General features: G+C 49.3%; 1 pseudogene; it reads right to left on the reverse strand.

The window, feature by feature from the left end:
• Positions 1-7,331: 7,331 nt before the first annotated feature.
• On the reverse strand, positions 7,332-7,486 carry LOC144095772 (U2 spliceosomal RNA; annotated as a pseudogene).
• Between the last annotated feature and the right edge of the window lie 13,507 nt (positions 7,487-20,993).

Genomic DNA, 20,993 nt, shown 5'->3' on the forward strand with positions numbered 1-20,993 from the left:
CCCTGCGATGGCACGTGCTGCCACCGGTGGCGCTTCGGTGACCCAGGTTGCTCTTTCTGAGCTCTTACCGAGCAACCTCTAGCGATCGATCATTAACTGCCCCATAGTCCGGTGGTCAGTTTGCTCAAAATTCGGTGGGCAGGTTATGATGTCGCTGCGAGGTCACGCGACCTCGGTGGCCTACCTAGGTGTCTTCTCCGCATATTTTTATCTCACAACTCCAACGACGACGCTAACTACGCGTGATTTTCTACAGAATGTCATCTTTAACGCTATTGCCTTAATATGGAGCTTCGTTTCGTTGTTCTCAGCTGCCGAAAGTCGGTCGCGCAGTTGGCGATGGCTGTGTGTCTTTCTTTCTTTGCACCAAACGGCAAAGGAAAAGAAAAATTACAGGATGCGCTTAAGTCTGGTTAAGAGCGAAAATGTCGAAGGCCTTTTGTCTCTCCATTCTACCTTGAAACCTGGTTTTTATGGAAAGGGCGCGGCACATCTGTGTCACATCACGGCGGACGCCACCTACACCGTAAGGGAAGGGATAAAGTAGGTACTGAAAAGAGAACGGAAGAAATAGGCGCCGCAGTGGAGGGCTCCGGAATACATTCGACCACCTGGGAACATTTAGCGTGCACTGACATCGCACAGCAAACGGGCGCCTTTGCGTTTCGCCTCCATCGAAACACTGCCGCCGCGGTCGGTTTCGAATCCGGGTACTCCGGATTAGTATAGCCGAGCGCCCTAACCACTGAGCCACTGCTGCAGTCATTTTTCACTATGTGGTATTTTATACTTTTCTTTTATTATGCCTCTGCTTATACGCTTGTTCGGTCGAAAAGCCGACGGCGCCTGAGTAGTAGATGTAGTAGTTGTAGTAATAGTCTGCACCGCGCGTCGGAACTTTCCTTCCATTTTGTTGAGTTTAGCCCAAATTAATGTCGGAACGAGTATGTAGCGTGTCGTACGTATGCCAGTCGACGTTCAGTTGGGTTAAACCCTTCAAAAGGCTGCGTGCGCTACATTGTCGATGGCTTTGCTGGCCCCTTACCGACGCGTACCATACTTAGGTTGGATGTCCGCAAAGACTTGGACAGTGTAGCACACGCAGCCATTTGGAAGGGTTTAGCCCAAATGGATGTCGGAGTGCTTACGTCGACACAGCCAAGATATCTATGAGACAGGATCGCCACTCTGCAGGTTGGCAGCTCAAAAAGCGAAAAAATTACACTTGAAACGAGAGGCATCCCGCAAGAGCCGCTTCTCTCCCCTTTCTTGTTTAATGTGGCCATGAAAGACCTACCCGCCAAATTGAATGACATATATGGCATCAAGCACTCGATCTATGCGGATGACATCACCATATGGACGCATCCGGTCTCGGACGGCCTTACACAAGGTGCCCTGCAGGTGGCAGTCGACACAGTCCGAGAATACGTCCAAACTAAAGGTGTAACATGCTCACCGAGCAAATCCGAGCTTCTCATCATTCGGAAGAAACACAGGGAGCCAAGAGAGGACGGATTCGCCGACACCATACACCTCTCTCATCGGCAACAGCATACCGAAGGTCAAGACTATCAGGGTCCTTGGAATCTGGTACAGAACAATGCGCAGAGTACAGACGCTATTGAGCAGCTGAAAACATCATCTAAATAGATTGGCGGGCTGACTCAGAGAATCTCTATGAGGCACGGGGGCATGAAGGAGCCCGACCTCTGTAGGCTCACACAAGCATTTTTCTTAAGCAAAATCACATACTAATTTCCGCATTATCTTATTCACCAAAAGAACCGGGATGTAATTGATAGCGTCATTCGTGGTGTTTACAAGGGGGCACTGGGTACAGCCAGTTTTTTCAGCAACAACAAGCTACTAGAACTCGAGGTCCACAATAGCCTCGACGAGCAAATTTAGGCACATAAAACCGAGCAAAGAGAAGGCCTGTCCAGAACGGACGCAGGGCAATACATCCTAGGCGATCTTGGCATTCGGTCCTTTGACATGGCAACTGATCTCACCGTCCTTCCCGGAGGCAATCGCCTGAAGCTCATGATCAAACCTTTAGACAAAAAACTTGCTACCAGGACGACATGATGACTGACGAATATCCCGGGTGGAGGCCGTAGACAAACAGTATGCGGATGACCTGTTTGCCGTGTATGTGGGCGTGGTCAAGAAAGGCCCTGGCATGTACACGGTGTGATTACGCCTCATTTCAACGTTATCAACGTAGCGACAATTCTTGCCCCCTCCATCGAAGAAGCAGAGGAGGCAGCCATAGCACTGGCCATTAGGGATCACCGCACGAAGACAAGTCATCAGTGACTCAAAATACGCGATCACCGGCTATCTAAGGGGCAGAGTGGGTAAACTCACCGCTTTCATTCTAGAAAATTACCTCCATCCACACTCAACCCTGTACGGGTGCCGGCCCAGACCAGCTACTCAGGAAACGAGAAGGCGGACGAATATGCCCGAAGGCTAACCAACGGGGCCGTCTGTTCGAATGAGCAGCCGGCGGAGCCCCCACAACATACACCGAGGTTACAAACATAACCGGTCGGTCCGGGTGGCCACAGAGGTATGTGAGACACTAGCCATTTCCTTTCCTTAAAACCAACTTTCATTTCAGATCATCGCCGATGCCACCTACACGCCAATCATCATCCGCAAATGGTTTACCACCCCTCGCTGGCCTCAAGGGGCAATACTGACATTGTGAAGTGCCCGTATTGGGGCTGTATGTGTTGTGCTGACCTGTATCACCTAGTTTGGCATTCTTCAGAGTTCCGTAAGGGACGCGACGACCTCGTCGCCAAGCATGGTTTTCCCACTGATGGCGAGGAATTTCGTGCATTGACCAGAGCCGGAGCTAACGGCATCTGGGGAGATATCGGCAAATATGCTAAGCGGCCTCTACAAAGCAGTGTAAAATGTGGCTAGACCACCCACGCCGTCCCTTCATATATCAGTAGACAACTACTCTTCCCTTCCTTAACAACCCAATTCCCCAAAAAACGGCATTGACCCTCCCTTTCTAAAAGAACAGCTCATTCGTTCATTTTCATTCCCTTACGACGCGGTCAGGTGTCAACCGAGGTCCAACGGGCAACAAGTCGCACCGAACGGGCGGCGGCTTAACGGTGGGCTCCTTGGAAATGCTACATGCTGTCGCGTCCCACTCGTAAATACGATTTTTTTTCCTGTCCTTCATTTTTATTTTTTACGCTTTCTTGTTTTTCTGTTTTTACGTTCTGTTTGATTTTTAATATCTGATTTTTATCATTACATATGCGTTGCTTAAGATTTGTTGCTTAATCAAATTTTGGAATCTTGTTTTATTTACATCACAATTGACAGTCCGTGTGGACAACTTCCGTCTACAAGTTCCGTCTACAGTTTGGTCAATAACTTCCGTCAGACTCCGTCTACAGCTTCCGTATACAACTTCCGTCCACGCCACAAATGAGCCAAGAAAGGCTTCCGTCTTAAAATGCTTGCCAGAGTACAATAGCGCATGCGGACTGCTCTAACTGGGCGCCGAAGGCACTGCAACACAGTTTCAAAAGAAAGGAGAAGCCAAGTAGCTAGACGTGCGCGAAATAGGAAAACGCAGCCAACCTATTTTTCTGTCAGGTTTGCTCGATCCTAAAATATGTGTAAATAGGCTTGCGCCACAAGGTAATTACGTGGTTTGCAAAAGTATAGAGGGCTGCGGCAGTTGTCAATTCTTTTCTTTTTTCGTTTTCTCAAATGTGAACGCCTGTGGCGCTACACCGCCCAATTCATACCAGACTCTGCAACAAATTGTTTGGAGTGCCTGAAAAGACGTTTAACTCCTCTCTCTCTCTCTCTACCGCGCAAATGGCAGAACAGTAGCTTGAATGTGGATTTCCTTGAAAACGCTTGCCTCTCGATGATAGCGGCGAGTAATAGTTACGCAATGTCGAACGTGACGAGGTACTGCGCAATAGTTGCACCGTACACTGTTGACTATCGTGAACTCTTTTCTACGTGAAGATATAGAAGCCAAATTCCGCCAATGGCGTTTGAATCGTACCTATTTTCGAAGGCATCTAACGCGGCACCGGCGTCGCGCTGCCCGAGTTACGGCGTAGGCGCGGGGGTGGGCGAACGCAGCAGCTCCGACGGCGTCCAGGATTGCAGACCACAGAGCAGTAATGATGGCCTTGCGGAACTGCCCGTTCGGTGGCGGAGTTCGTTCAGAGGCTAGCGGTGACGATGTTCCTCGGGGCGACCGGGAACTCGATGGCCGGCTCATAGCGTCGAACACAACCGGCGTCCGGCAGGAGGTGCATCGGCGTCGCGCTGTCTGGGTCGTGGTGTAGCTGCTGGTGCGGATGAACGAAGCAGCTCGGCCAACGACCATGGCTGAAGACTTGAGCACAGTGCTTGCACACCTCATGAGCTTCCCTTGCCGCAGCATGACCTAGGTGAAACAGCAGCGCCGAATGACATTCTCGCCGGACCTGCATGGCATCTGACAATTGGTTCATGGCGTCATGCGCGTAGCTGGTTGATGATGATGGTAATGGTGGCCTCTAGATGAATGGCACGTACCCACGATGGGTGTTCGGAACGAGGAGCGCTCGTGACGACGCTCGTGGAACATATCCACGGCGGCGATTGCAGCGCCGATGATGAGTTGGCACTTCTTCCACTTCTACGGGTGAACAGCACAGGGAGGAGGAGAAAAAAACGAGATTTAATGAAAAAAGGGAAGGCAGGTGTTGTGCGGCGCCCTCTACGGTCGACACACCAATTCAGGGGATTTTTTTATGACCTGACTTTGCCACTTAGCAAATTCTGCGAATGTGGTCGAATAACCTTGATGCTGGGGGCTTGGAGCCTTGTGATTTGTGGCTGTATGTTCGCTCTCTCAATACAACTGTGGGGAACGGGCGCACGCCCGACTTTTTCCCTGTCGGAACTCTGGAGTGGCGTTCTTTAGTGGCCCTATCCGGTGCTCGGACACCGGGCCTCAGCCGGCCGACTTGAAAGGTGTAAGTACACCACACCAAAGCAGGGATGTTAACAAGAATGGTGTTCGAGTTGGCTACCCTGCACTGCGGAGAGGTATGAGGGGATCGTATAGGGAAAAAGAGAAGGGCCAAGGGTCACTGCAAGTAGTGGTCTCCATAGCCCACGACCGGCTTTAATCACTAAAACCGGTCGTGCTCTAGCCAGTTACTCTCAGTAAGCTAAACAGTCCCTTCTCAACATTGAGGGCAGTCGATTGCTGTGTCTACTATACCAGGACCTGGCCCTCGTTAAAGGGGGAAGATCAAGGGGGTCCGGGGCACGACGTTGCGTACGCCTTTCGGTCCCCAAAGCAGGACACTCGGACACTCACACAGAAGATGCCCCCCCCCCCCCCCCCCGCGATTTGTCTCTTCGCAGCTACTTCTTTCACAAGCACGCCTGTCCGCGATCCCCATCTGGAACGTGTACCGCTTTGTAAATGCAACACCAAGCTATAAACGGCAAAGCAATGTTGCTTCGCGGCGCCCTATATTGTGCGGAAGAAGAAGGCGCAGTAGAGGGTGCAATGCCCTGAGGCGATTATTGAAAAATGTTTTCTCCATTGACCCAGGGAGACAGTTAAGCGCCCTTCTTTCCCTCAAAATCATCGCAGTCTAGAACGTTGCCAACGCCATTGAACACAATGAACGCCGACAGCCTATAGAAACAGAGGTGAGCGCTTGGTTACTGTTTACAAGCCGCTGTGTCTCAGTGGTTAAGGTATCTAAGTGGTCTACTGAGTCCGAGTACCTGGGTTCGACGAATTCAACCTCGGTGGCCGCCTTTCGATGAAATTGAAATTGGTTCTAAACACACCAAGCCGTATACTGTACAGAATTGCATCTAATCGCGCCTACCGAACCAGATGTCATGATAAAGCGGTAATAGCTAATATGGAACATTTTGAGATACTACCTGTACAGAAGATATTTATTTTTGACACATTGCGCAAAAATTTCATCCACAGCGTCATTAAAATCGATAACATTAAATAACGTACGGTCACTCCGTCAGCCGGAAAAATACGTCATACCACGGATTTACACTCCTCATGGAAAAAATACCCGCAGTCATTATGTTCCTTATTACTTCAATAACATGCAAACTGCCCCGAGCATTAATGGATTAAAAGAACTTAACAAGTTTCTTCGATCGTGGTTGAATAGTAATGTTGAGTGACAATTTTTTTTTTTACTGATCCGGAGTTCCCGGGTTAGAACCCGACCGCCGCGGCTGCGTTTTTATGGAGGAAAAACGCTAAGGCGCCCGTGTGCTGTGCGATGTCAGTGCACGTTAAAGATCCCCAGGGGGTCGAAATTATTCCGGAGCCCTCTACTATGGCACCTATTCTTCCTTTCTTCTTTCACTCCCTCCTTTATCCCTTCCCTTACGGCGCAGTTCAGGTGTTCAACGATATATGAGACAGATACTGCGCCATTTCCTTTCCCCAAAAACCAATTATTATTATCATTATTATTATGACAAATTTTTAATCTATTTTTTCCCTGTTCTCAGCTTTGCTTTTTCGTGCATGAAAGTTACAACGGTGGAATGCTTTCTTGTACTCTACGTTTTTTGTACATGTGTTCGCCTCGCATCGCGGAAACAATTTCTGAGTCTGTCTGGTTCGGGTGCTTTTGTGTTTTTGTGTTACCATTTTATTGCATCGCGGAAGCAATTTCTGAGTATGTCTTGCTCGAGCTATTTTTTGTTTTTCTATTTTATTCACTGCTGAGTCATGTACTTCACACCCCGGCTGCCCAGACACGCACGCAAGCGATAACGCTTACGCGGGCTGGAGCATGTACTTGAGAATTGAAGTGAATAAAAGATATTATTATTATTATTATTATTATTGTTATTATTATTATTATTATTTATTATTAATATTATATTATTATTACTATTATTATTATTTTATTATTATTATTGGGGAAAGGAAATAACGCAGGCACCGCCTCACATATTTCGATGGACACCCGAACGGCGTCTTAAAAGAAGGGATAAGGGAGGGAGTGTAAGAAGAAAGGAAGAAAGAGGTGCCGCAAATGGAGGTCTCCGGAATAACTTCGAACATCTGTCTGTCTGTCTGTCTGTCGGTCTGTCTGTCTGTCTGTCTGTCTGTCTGTCTGTCTGTCTGTCTGTCTGTCTGTCTGTCTGTTGCCAGGAAGAAAGAAAAGGAAAGTGCACAGGCCTGCTCACTGGCTCTCGCCGAGCCACAATTGTTACCACGTGCAGATAGTAGGAGAGTTGAAAGATGGGATAGAAAGACAGGATAGTAAAGACGCGCTAAAAACAAGGCCGAACCCGGAGGTAGTGCAATACCGGGCCAACCGATGGCGGGAGTGAAGCATTCTTCAAACTCTCCGCCACATATCCAAAAATAAGTCCAATTGGACCGATAACAGATACTCTACGGGATCCGCACATTCGCCATCGAATATCTGGGTTAACGTGCACTGACATCTTTAAAAATCTTCATGTGGTCGAAATTATTCCGGCGCTCTCCACTACGGCACCTCTTTTTTCCTTTATTCTTTCATTCCCTGCTTTATCCGTTTCCTTACGGAACTGTTCGGGTGTCCACCGAGATGTGGGACAGAAACTGCGCGATTTGCTTTCCCCAACAACCAATTTCAATTTCATCAAAACGTGGCCGCCGAGTCCGGGTTTTAACCTGTGTACTCCGGCTCAGTAGACCACTGAGACATCTTAACCATTGTTACACCGCGTTGGGTAAACCTAAACAAGGCCGGTCTTGACGCGCGCTATCGCTCTCTCCGCTCGAGACCGGCCGTGACCTAAAGTGCCTAGATCAGCTTTTTTTTTTAGAAAAGGTCATGAAGCAGTGCGGCGAAGCAGCATGAAAGCGTCGCCGGTCAAGCGCAGTTGTTGTATGGAGGGTCTCGCTTGGGCCTACGTCACGTCGCAGTGCAGCGCGCGCACGCGCTTTGCGCAGGAGTATAAATTAATAATAATAATTGGTTTTTGGGGAAAGGAAATGGCGCAGTTTCTGTCTCATATATCTTTGGACACCTGAACCGTGCCATAAGGGAAGGGATAAAGGATGGGAGTGAAAGAAAGGAAGAATAGGTGCCGTAGTGGAGGGCTCCAGAATAATTTCGACCACCTGGGGATCTTTAACGTGCACTGACATCGCACAGCACACGGGCGCCTTAGCGTTTTTCCTGCATAAAATTGCAGCCGCCGCGGTCGGGTTCGAACCCGGGAACTCCGGATCAGTAGTCGAGCGCCCTAACCACTGAGCCACCGCGGCGGGGCGGAGTATAAACGCGCCTTAGCAAAACTGGCGCTCAACCGCTAACGAACGTATGCAGTGGCGGCATCTACGGGAGCCGCTGAAACCCCCCGCACACAGATAGAATTAAAAAAAAATGGCCTGGCTTAGCTTATGGTTAAGCCTAGGATGCTAAGCATACGTCGCTTGGCAAGCCGTACTTCTCGTTCTTCACCCGTTTCCGTGGCTCTTTGTAACTTGCGCTTTGCGGTCTGGCGAGCCGCCCTCTCCCTGGCCGTCATCTCGCTGCTCAACTGACTCAACGAGTGCGTCGCCTTTTATACAATTGCGTGACGTCAGTATCTCCTAGCGGTAGGAGCGGGAGTTCGGCCGCCGGCGGAGGCTGCGCGTCCGCAAGCGAGCGCACGAGTTGAGCCCCAGCTTTCACAGCTGTTGTGACGTCATATCACGTGGTGCGCCGATGTAGGTCAAGTGGTAGCTACGCGGCAGCGCGCGGCGCAGCAAGGAAGAGCTCGGTTGTGCAGCCAGTATGCTTCGCATAAAAAACCTGTGCCGAGGCTGGGAATCCGAACAGGGCCTTTGGCGTTTACCCGCCGCGGCGGCTGATTGGTTAGAGCGCTCGGCTACTGATCCGGAGTTCCCGGGTTCGAATCCGACCGCGGCGGCTGCATTTTTATGGAGGCAAAACGCAAAGGCGCCTGTGTGCTGTGCGATGTCAGCGCACGTTAAAGATCCCCAGGTGGTCGAAATTATTCCGGAGATCTCCAGTACGGCAACTCTTTCTTCCTTTCTTCTTACCCGCCGCGGCGGCTGATTGGTTAGAGCGCTCGGCTACTGATCCGGAGTTCCCGGGTTCGAATCCGACCGCGGCGTCTGCGTTTTTATGGAGGCAAAACGCAAAGGCGCCCGTGTGCTGTGGGATGTCAGTGCACGTTAAGATCCCCAGGTGGTCGAAATTATTCCGGAGCCCTCCACTACGGCAAATCTTTCTTCCTTTCTTCTTTCGCTCCCTCTTTAACCCTCCCGTTACGGGGCGGTTCAGGTGTCTGTCTAGCGGAGTCCTCCACAACGGCAACTCTTTCTTCCTTTCTTTCACTCCCTCTTTAAACCTCCCGTTACGGCGCGATTCAGGTGTCCAACGATACATGAGACAGATACTGCGCCATTTCCTTTCCCCCCAGATACTGGGCCATTTCCTTTCCCCACAAACCAATTATTATTATTATTATTATTATTATTATTATTATTATTATTATTATTATTATTATTATTATTATTATTTGGCATTTGAGGCGGCGACGCTACCACTCCGCCATGACGGCTCAAGGTTTTACCATGAATAAAAGCGCATTATAGTGAATGCAATATACATCACACCAAGAACATCACGCTTGCCGCGTGGAATTCAGGCCAATTTTTGAATCCGCGTTTGAAAGCCTTGGGCAGAGATGTGAATCTCCGGCTTCCATTCGGCCTACCGTGACGTGAAACAACTTTTCTGGGTTACCTGTGACTTGGTGTAGCTTTCACCAAGCATTACTCTTTCTTAATCGGTATGGCTGACCGACCTGCATGTGCCATCTGCGCGTGCGATGAGACTACAGACCATATTCTTCGTAAATGCGCTGCTTACAGCACCGAAAGGCAGTCTCGCTGCCGTGCTCTGGAGCGTCTAGATCCGCGCCCACTGAAGGAAATGAAGATCTTCGTCACTGGCCGCGGCGATCGTCGGCAGGAAAGGCCTCCATTGTACTTCTCCGCTTCTTGAGGACTTCTGGCCTGCACGATAGGCTGTGACTTTGTTGACCGCTGTGACTTTGTATGGTGCCTTAAATTTCCGGCTTCTCTCTTTTCTCCTTATACTTTTATCCCCTCACCCCTTTCTCTCGTGCAGGGTAGCAGACCGGTTATTCTTCCGGTTAACCTCCTTGCCTTTCCTCCTCCTCTTCCTCCTCCTCCTTTGCGTTCCGCTTCCGTCGAAACGCGGGCCGCCGCGGTCGCATTCCTATGCGGGTGTCCGGACCAGTAGCCGGGCGCACTAACCACTGAACACCGCGGCAAGGCGAAACGTAAAAGGCGCCCGTGTTGTGTGCGATCCCAGTGCAGGTTAAAGATCCCCAGGTGGTTGAATTTATCCGGAGACCTGCACTACGGCACCTCTTTCTACCCGTTCACTTACGGCAGTGTTCGGTTGTCCACCGGGAGAAGTGACACGGTTACTGCGTTTCATTTTCGTTTTTTTTTTGCTTATCCGGAGTTCCCGGGTTCGAACGCGACTGCGACGGCTGCGTTTTTATGGATGAAAAACGCTAAGGCGCCCGTGCGCTGTGCGATGTCAGTGCACGTTAAAGATCCCCAGGTGGTCGAAATTATTCCGGAGCCCTCCACTACGGCACCTCTCTCCCTTCCTTTTTTCACTCCCTCCATAATTCCTTCCCTTACGGCGCGGTTCAGGTGTCCAACTATATATTATTATTATTATTATTATTATTATTATTATTATTATTATTATTATTATTATTATTATTATTATTATTATTATTATTATTATTTTGGTTAGTTACGGAGGCGGCGGCGTAGGCGGCTTGCTTGCTTGCTGGAAGAAACTGTTTTTTTTATTAAAAAGATAATAAATATGAAGGAAAAGATTTTTGCTAGCCCCGGCATCTCCCATCGATAATGAAGCATTGAGCTGGGGCACAGGACATGAAGAATACCATGCACAATGGATAAGTGAAATGAAAGAGGTGAGGGGACAGGAAGAACGGATGGGGAAGAGGTAATACACACAAATTATTTACACAATAAGAAATGTGTCCAGGTTGCGCGCGTGATAATTTCCTGAACGAGAAATAAAATAACACGCGCACAGCAATATGTTGAATAAAACATAGTGCTGTGGACGTCAGTTTTCATTGATCCATCAGGAAATAATCACGCGCACAACCTGAACACGTCTTATTGTGTAAATAACTCTTTTTCCGCCAGAAAAGATGTTTCTCCCCGCCCCCGGCACGCTGGCCTGGCAGAGGGGAAGTTGCGCATCCGCGGTTAGAGGCTGGCTGGCAGTCCTTGACGGGTAGTGCCCTCTTCCGCCAGATGGATGGTGGTGCGCTGGATATCAGGGTCCGGCCTTCTTGCAGGGTCTGCCAGGCTTCCCTACTACCAAAATTTTTGTCCGCTAAGGAGATTTTGGGCACACCCAAATTATGTGGTCGAGGGTCCCCCTCACCCCACACTGGGTGCATTCATCATGCGACCTCTGAGTACACGTGGTAAATCCACACAGGGTTCATAAATGTATTGGTTTGTATCCGGCTCCACGCGACAGCTTATGTATTGTTTAATTTTTGTCCTGCTTCGGGTACCACCCTGCGTCCCAATTTGTAATGGTCAACAATTTCCTCGTAATTTTGCAGGCGCTCCTGTTTGCCCCAGTGCTCGGGGGGCTCCGGCTACCCGGAAGTAGAGAACTCGGCCTAGCTCGTCAGCCTCCGCGTTACCGGAGACGGCAGCGTGTGCGGGTGTCAAAATGAATTTAATTTGCCTATCCAGCCGTTGTTGGTTAATGCAATGGCGGCGTCAGTTCAGTGACGTGATAGCTGTCGCGAGGTTTCTCCTCGGTTCAAGGTAAAACGCGTGCGCATGGTGCATACAGCGAAGAAGCTACGGAGGGAAGTAATAAAGTTAATCCTTTAAAAACTGGCCAGTGTTCAACGCAGAAAGTGTGAGCTCCAGTGGCAACCTGCGTAGCTCACACGCTTCGCCAACTCTTGATGTAGGGACACAGACTTCAAGTCAGTAATTGTGGGCAGATCAATCGCTTCGTCCGCAAGGTTGTTTCCTTTGATAAAGCAGCGTCTTGACAGCCGCTTAAAAATTATGACACGACCTTTTGATGTGGCGCTGTTGTACACCTCACGAATCTCTGCAACAAGTTCTTCATGCGACCCGTGGCGTAGAGCAGCTTGCAGGCCTTGAAGAGCTCCTTTGGAATCAGTGAAAACTGCCCATAATGCGGAGGTTCTTGGATGATGAACTCAACTGCAGCCGGAAGGGCAGCTAGTTCCGCACCATTTGAGGATATGTGGTGGGTCGTCTTCACCTTCACACAACTTTTCGATCTATATATGAGGTACTGCGGTCTTCAGCGGGTCGGTTCTCCGTCCAGGATTCACCAGTTAACGGTCAATAAAAGCGTCTCACCACCACCACATCCCGTGCCACCTGGCATGACCGTTCGACCAACGATTCCTGGTCTTCCCAAGGATCACTGGACAGCAAGGCTCCTATTACTTCGTTGTTGGGTGTGGCATTTCAATTTCAAATCATTTTATTTTTAGAAAAAATTCCGGTGGGACACCTGAGCTATAAGCTGCTTTTGTCAGCTTGCCGAAGGCCCAGGGCAATGGGGACCAACTCGATCACGGTTCAGTCCTTTGTGAGATGGTACAGTGTATGTGCGATTTCGCACTAGGGACTTTTATGCGTGAATGCGGCACGGTTAATTTTGTGTTTTAAATATGCCTACCAGCACTTTCCGCACCGGTATCAGCGCTGAGGGAAGCCCAGCTGCAGCGTGTTGGAGGATGGTGGTGGAAACTTCTGTTACCAAAGATATAGATGGCGGGGGCGAAGTCCGACCGCGATGTTGACGCAGCTCTGCTTGCTCGAGCCTTGGTGTTAGAAATGCTGAGTGGAACGGCGAGAACACGCTGGCCACTCATATTCGCGTGGTTTGTAGTCAGTACGTTGCTGCAGATACAACTACGCAGTAGATGCACGAATCTTAATGCCTGTTGGCACAAGCTGATTTTTTTCAAAACTCATTTGTCCTGCTATTTTATTGCGCCAATTCAGACTTTCATCGTTAACACAAATAGGTTGGTTGTTTATTTCCCCATTAGCGCAGTTTATTTAACTTCAATTCTTTGCTATTACGCTTCATTGCACAAAAGTAATCATCTAAATATGTTCGCTTGACCCGCCGCGGTGGCTCAGTGGTTAGGGCGCTCAAGTACTTATCCGGAGTTCCCGGGTTCGAACCCGACCGCGGTGGCTACGTTTTTATGGAGGAAAAACGCTAAGGCGCCTGTGTGCTGGGCGATGTCAGTGCACGTTAAAGATCCCCAGGTGGTCGAAATTATTCTGGAGCCCTCCACTACGGCACCTCTTCTTCCTTTCTTCTTTCACTCCCTCCTTTATCCCTTCCCTTACGGCGTGCTTCGGGTGTCGAACGATATATGAGACAGATACTGCGCCATTTCCTTTCCCCCAAAACGAATTACTATTATAAGTATATTCGCTCTGCAGGTTTTCATGGGATGTCTTATTCAACTATCGGCTTTGTTATTAAGAGTGAGCACCGCATTCAATCAGTCGTGAGGATAGGATAAATGGACCATAGTGGGCCATAGCTGTGGGTTACACTTGCGCTACTGACTTCAGTGATGTTCTTACGCTTCCGCGGCAGTAGAATAGGAGCCGTTTCCATGAACTGGGCGGCTCAACGCCACTAGAGCTGAACTTTCTCTGACAGGTGCACAAGATTGGTCACACTGCTGATGGACAGGCAAAAAACATTGTGGCGGGAAGAGCACCGTGCCAAGGCTATCCACCAACTCAAACAGGAAGGTGTCTCACAGTATATCTCGGCACTGCTTACACTTCGCGACTCAAGGCACGTTGATATGAACCACACAGGTGCGAGTCGAGCTAAGCGTCTGGGCCGAACACGGAACCTGAACGCGAGGCGGGCGCGTTTGCATGAACTTGACCTGAGCAGCCTCGACCGGCGCGACTGCTGCGGCCGGTAATCGTCGAGCAGGGCACCGACAGGCCACGAAAATGGGGCATCTAATATCATGGACCATGCCACCGATGTCTCGGAGGCTGTAAAAATCATGTCCTTAATTTCCGCTTCCAGCTACACTGGTACACCTCTTGCCTTGAGGTGCTTTAACGCGCCTCAGTGAGTTCAGGATGAGGCAACCTACCTCTGGAAATTGAGTCGGCTCTACCAAATATGTCGGAGCATGCCCCGCTAGCGTTTACATAAAACTAGAGCAAAATTTCTTGCCGACAGGACGACTCGACCAGACTTTGTCGAGTTCATATAAGCGTCATGTGAGGTAAAATGCGCTACGAAAAACAGCGCGAGTAAAGAGTAAATTTACCAACCATCTTGTTATGTGTTCTTTAACCTCACTCCAAACGGCACGCAATTTTTAACCGTTCAAAACCTTGGCTCTCGGCGTAAGTCTTACATTAGCTTCATGACTACGTTTAGGGTGGTAGCTCTACTAGATGCAAAAAGGGGACATCCGGGATGTGCATAAGTTTGACCTTGGGGCGACCAAGCTTGCAAAAACGCTTAGAAACCGCCCTTGGCCCGGACCACCCCCGAATTTACGCCTCGGCCGGTAGGCACATCAACATTATTGTATCGTTTTTCGAAAGCGCGAGTGAGCTTTTACCTCACAAGAATACGAAAAACATAACTTCCAGCAGTGAAACAATGTAAACCCATGTTTGGCAGCGGGGCTGACACCCAGCCTTGTTTCCTGCCTTGCTCTCAAAAAACCCCAGTTTACGACAGCCCCAAGTCATTAAACCGCATCAATTTCTGTCCTCTACATAGGCTAAGTTGTCACCATTGATCAGTCGTAAGCTATAGCGATGTACAGCAATGAGACACATGAGCATGCCTGCTACACTTCCACCCGGCCTTCATATTGGTGGCTGCAAGAACGAAGCGCTTTCCTCTTTCTGACCCGCGATGCACAGTGATTCACCCTTGACGTCATCAACAACGTAACAACTTTGAATGGGGGTGGGCAAAATGAATTCAACTTTAAAATTATACTTATTCTCATCAATAAAACATCATGTAGTAATCAAAGTCATGAAAGGCATTATTATTGGACACTACTCTTGCCTCAGTTTCGGATATGCAAGGTACTTCATTACGCCCCACAACATGTAAACTTTGCGCAAGATTCACAACGTTCTGGAATCCGCGAACAACCCACAATCGCCATTCAGAAGGCAAGAAGATTCTCCCCTTTGCCCGGTAACAGGCTCCTTCTGGTCCACCGTGCGCCTCAGGTCGAGGCCGGCGTTGGGCTTTTGAACTTTTGGGCCCATTCTCGAAGCCGAAAATGCACTTTATTCAAGTTTCATCTCTCTCTAAATAAACTCCCAGTCGAATTTATTTTCTCACCTGCAATATTTAACTATCCCGGCTTCGGAATTTCTTTAATGACTTCGCTTGAAGTGCTGCGATGTTCTTGTTGTACCACGAAATATCCGCGGATAACTCATTTCAAATTCGTTGCAATGCACTGCAATAAAGTTAAAAAGTAAACTATTTATGCACTTAGTTTCCCTTAAAATAGTGCGAACTGAAGAATACTCTGCAAGCTAGTATTTTGAGAGGAATGTAGCCAGCAACTTGCCATTCCTGAACCATCACAAGCACCTGACAGACGAAGTCCTTCCCGAACCGCCACCACAAGCACACCTTCTCATCGCAATACTCCACTCATTGCCACACACGCAATAGCGCCCGCACCACTCTACTCCATGTGTGTGTGTGTGGGGGGGGGAGGGGGGCGCTAAAACACCCCGGAAACCACCTACACCCACCCCGCCACATCATGGAAAGCTGCTATATATATACAGCTCTGTACTGGGCGTCCCGCGGCGGTATATCGCGCTGGCCTGCAGAACAGCAGAAGCTATCGCAGTCCTGTACTGAGAACCCGCCCACTATGACCGGTCTCCTAGCCACCTTTTGTGAAGAGTTCACCACCACCACCGCAACGGCGCACAGCAGAAACGCATTGTAAGGCCGCTTCTTTAGGCTAAGCCTTGGTATAGCGCCGAAGGCATGGGCCACATCTACAGTTGATCTGTTCAACGCAAGCTTGCTTATTATATATATATATATATATATATATATATATATATATATATATATATATATATATATATATATATATATATATATATATATATATATAGTTGAAAGAAAAAACGCAAAGTTCGAGAATATTTTACCTGGCGTTGAATGTTTTAGATGTGCTTCCATTTTTGGCGCACCCGCCAGGGCAAAAAAAGAAATCGAGCTCGAATTATCACGCGTTTAATAATAAATAAATCGGTATAAATTTTCGCAGATTCAGGCACACAATAGCGCCAGCAGAATATAGCGCTGAGTAGTGCAGCAGGCCGTCGGTGGCACACCGCAGGCGCTCCGCCCACGTACTGCTCTCTGCAACGGGCTCAGTCTGGGTACTGCGCCACCTGAGGTCTGGGTCCCAGTCGCCGCAGCCTTTGACCAGGGACACAAGAGCCGACCGCGGACGCATCGATCTGTACCTGCGTCAGATGCGGTATTACCGATCAGCGCAATGCAACACTGAATGCTAAAATCGCTTAACCTCGATTTAAATGACAAGACAGAGCAACGTATTCAAAAAGTTTGCGTAATTAGAAGATTTCACCCCCTAGGGTTTGAAAGAAATAAAAGAAATGGAGGACGCTTAAGCTTCGTCTTCAAGAGTGAGACGCGACAGCGTGTTGCGGCATTGCCAAAGTGTGCAAGGAACGCCATTGCCCGTTCGGCGTGACGCGCGGCCCGTTGGACAATTTAAGGAGAGCACGCCTGTCTCACATATCTCGGTAGGCACCCGAACCGGGCCGCAAGGGAATAATAATTGGTTTTTGGGGAAAGGAAATGGCGCAGTAACTGTCTCATATATCGATGGACACCTGAACCGCGCCGTAAGAGAAGGGATAAGGGAGGGAGTGAAAGAGGAAAGGAAGAAGAAGGTGCCGTAGTGGAGGGCTCCGGAATAATTTCGACCACCTGGGGATCTTTAACGTGCACTGACATCGCACAGCACACGGGCGCCTTAGCGTTTTTCCTCCATAAAAACGCAGCCGCCGCGGTCGGGTTCGAACCCGGGAACTCCGGAACAGTAGTCGAGCACCCTAACCACTGAGCCACCGCGGCGGGTACAAAGAAGAAATCTGAAATGAAAATTTGCTTTAAGGAAAGGAAGTGACGCCTGTCTTGCAATTCTCGCTGGAAACCCTTACCGTGCCGTAAAGTAAGGAAGAGTAAGAGGAATGCGAGGAGGAGGATTTTAGCTCACGGCCAACGCCGCCGGCGATGACACCGGCTTTTCTGCTACACGAGCTCCTTAACACTGTCTCGTTAAAAAGCCCACACTTCTATTCTTTCTCTTAAGGCAAGCGAGCACGACAGACGTGTGTCCCACATCACTCACCGGAGGACCACTTTATATTATAGATCTGGATACCATGGCCAATCATGATCATCAGCCTGACTACGCCCACTGCAGGACAAAGGCCTCTCCCATATCTCTCCAGTTAACCCTGTCCTGTGCCACCTGCCGCCACCCCAACCTCGCAAACTTCTTAATCTCATCTGCCCTAGCATCTCTTTGCCACCACCTGCAATACGCTTGTCTTCTTTTAAAATCCAGTCTGTTGCCTTTAAAGAGCATTGGTTATCTTGCCTTCATATTACATGCCTTGCCCAAGCACAGTTCTTCCTCTTAATTTCGAGTAGGGTGTAATTGACGCGTGTTTGATCCCTGATACACTCTGGCCCCTTCCTATATCTTAACGTTACATCTATTTGTCTTTCCACAGCTTTCCATATCCCTTTTCGTTAACCTCCATGTTTCTGCCCCATAGGTGAGCAAAGGCGACCTACGGCTGTTTTAAACTTTTCTCTTGAGGAATATTGGCAAACCGCCATTCATGATCTAAAAGTATGCGCTCCACACCATTTTTATACCTTTAGTTATTTCACGCTCGTGATCCGGATATGAGGTGACTGCCGTAAGTATTGCTTTACTATTTGCTGCACCTCGCTGCCATTTGTAAACTGCCGTATCCTTGCGAAAGTGTCAAACGCGCGCCGTCGGGCGAAAAACGCCGACAAAAACGCTCCATGTATCCGGACTTTAAGGCGCGTTTATATAGCGGCGAAACGCGCGCGCTGCACGGCAACGTCACGTCGGCTAAAGCGAAATCCTCTATACTCCAACTGCGCTTGACCGCCGAAGCGTTCGGCGGCTTCGGCGCAATGTGTCCGCAATGGCGGAGACTTGCAGCATGTCTCTATTTCGCGCCGAGTGCGGCAGCCGCCACCGGCCCGGCCAGACAGGTGAGGCGCGCGTTGTTACTTCATGTGTCTCCTCGGAGCACCGCCACGGCGAAAGTGCTGAAGCTTTCTTTGCTTTTCCGCGTGTCAATGTCTCCAAATCAGCCGAATTTCTAACAAAAAGCTGCTTAATGTAAATAAGTGGATGGTGCAACAGTTTCCGCTGGCAATCGCACTGCCTACACGCCTCCAAGCGCTTTTACGCGCATGTGTGGTCCCTTAGCAGCGACCACAAGTGATGGATGGGCAGAGGCATCCAATGTGCGCCGGCTTCGCATCTGTGTTGCCTGGAGGCTGTTCACGCGCAGCTCCCAAAATTCACACGTCCACTGCACCTTCCGGAAGAGGAAAAGGTGGGGAAACGTTTATGGGAACATTTCAACTGCGCCTTAAGGGTATGATGCAGTACCTTATTGAGTTAACGCTCGTATATGCAGAATAGGTCATGCTAGACTTTACATTCTAGATTCCTGCGAGTTATGATCTGCACCTCTGGGCGCAGTGCTGCAACGGTTAAGCGATGCACCACTGCCCTGCGATGGCAGGTGCTGAAACTGGTGGGGCTTGTGTAACCCAGGTTGCTCTTTCTGAACTGTTTCCTAGCCACCTCCAGCGATCGATGATTAACTGCCCCGTAGCCCGGTGGTCAGTTTGCTCAAAATTCGGTGAGCAGGTTGTGATGTCGCTGCGAAGTCACGCGACCTCGGTGGCCTACCTAGGTGTCTTCTCCGGATATTTTTATCTCACAACTCCAACGACGACGCTAACGACGCGTGATTTTCTACAGAATGGCATCTTTAACGCTATTGCCTTAATATGGAGCTTCGTTTCGTTGCTCGATCTCAGCTCCCGAAAGTCGGTCACGTAGTTGGCGATGGCTGTGTGTCTTCCTTTCTTTGCACCAAACGGCGAAGAAAAAGAAAAATCACAGGGTGCGCTTAAGTCTGGTTAAGAGCGGAAATGTCTAAGGCCTTTTGCCTATCCTTGAAAATTGTTTTTTATGGAAAGGAAAGGGCAGAGTACCTCTGTCACATCACGGCAGACGCCTAAATACACGTGGAGGGGAACTGATAAAGGATGTACTGAAAAAGAAAGGATGACATAGGTGCCGTAGTGGAGGGCTCCGGAATAATTTCGACCTCCTGGGGACCTTTAGCGAAGGGGCGCCTTTGCGTTTCGCCTCACGAAACGCTGCCGCCGCTCCGGATCAGTATAACCGAGCGCCCTAACCACTGAGCCACTGCGGCGGTCATTATTCAGTTTCTGGTATTTTATGCTTTGTTTTTTATTACGCCACAGCGTATACTGCTCATTCGGTCGAAACGCCGACGGCATCGTAGTAGTTGAAGTAGTAGTTGTAGTAATACTCTGCACCGTGCGTCGAAACAATGCCACCATTTTGAAGCGTGTAGCCCAAATGTATGTCGGAACGCGTACGTAGCGTGTCGTACGTATGATCGTCGACGTTCATTTGTGCTAAACCCTTCCAAATGCCTACGTGCGCTACATTATCGATGGCTTTGCTGACCCCTTACCGACGCGTACTATACTTAGGTTAAATGTCAGCAAAGCCTTCGACATTGTAGCGCACGCAGTCATTTGGAGGGGTTTAGCCCAAATGAATGTCGGAGCGCGTACATCTACACAGCCAATATTTCTATACGACAGGACCGCCACTCTGCATGTTGGCAGCTTAAAAAGCGAAAAAATTACACTTGGAACGAGAGGCATCCCGCAAGGGGGGCATCTCTCCCCTTTCCTGTGTAACGTGTTCATGAAAGACCTACCCGCCAAATTAAATGACATATATGGAATCAAGTACTCCATCTATGCGGATGACATCACCATCTGGACGCATCCGGGCTCGGACGGCCTTATACAAGGTGCCCTGCAGGTGGCAGTCGACACAGTCCGAGAATACGTCCAAACTAAAGGTGTAACATGCTCACCGAGCAAATCCGAGCTTCTCATCATTCGGAAGAAACACAGGGAGCCAAGAGAGGACGGATTCGCCGACACCATACACCTCTCTCATCGGCAACAGCATACCGAAGGTCAAGACTATCAGGGTCCTTGGAATCTGGTACAGAACAATGCGCAGAGTACAGACGCTATTGAGCAGCTGAAAACATCATCTAAATAGATTGGCGGGCTGACTCAGAGAATCTCTATGAGGCACGGGGGCATGAAGGAGCCCGACATCTGTAGGCACACACAAGCATTTCTCTTAAGCAAAATCACATACTATTTTCCTAATTATCTTATTCACCAAAAGGACCGGGACGTAATTGATAGCGTCATTCGTGGTGTTTACAAGGGGGCACTGGGCCTACATAGTTTTTTCCAGCATCAACAAGCTACTAGAACTCGAGGTCCATAATAGCCTCGACGAGCAAATTTAGGCACATAAAACCGCGCAAAGAGAAGGCCTGTCGAGAGCGGACGCAGGCTACATCCTAGGCGTGCTTGGCATTCGGCCCGTTGACATGGCAA

This window comes from Amblyomma americanum, chromosome 6 (genome assembly GCF_052857255.1).
Source record: "Amblyomma americanum isolate KBUSLIRL-KWMA chromosome 6, ASM5285725v1, whole genome shotgun sequence".
In the NCBI taxonomy this organism is placed as follows: domain Eukaryota; kingdom Metazoa; phylum Arthropoda; class Arachnida; order Ixodida; family Ixodidae; genus Amblyomma; species Amblyomma americanum.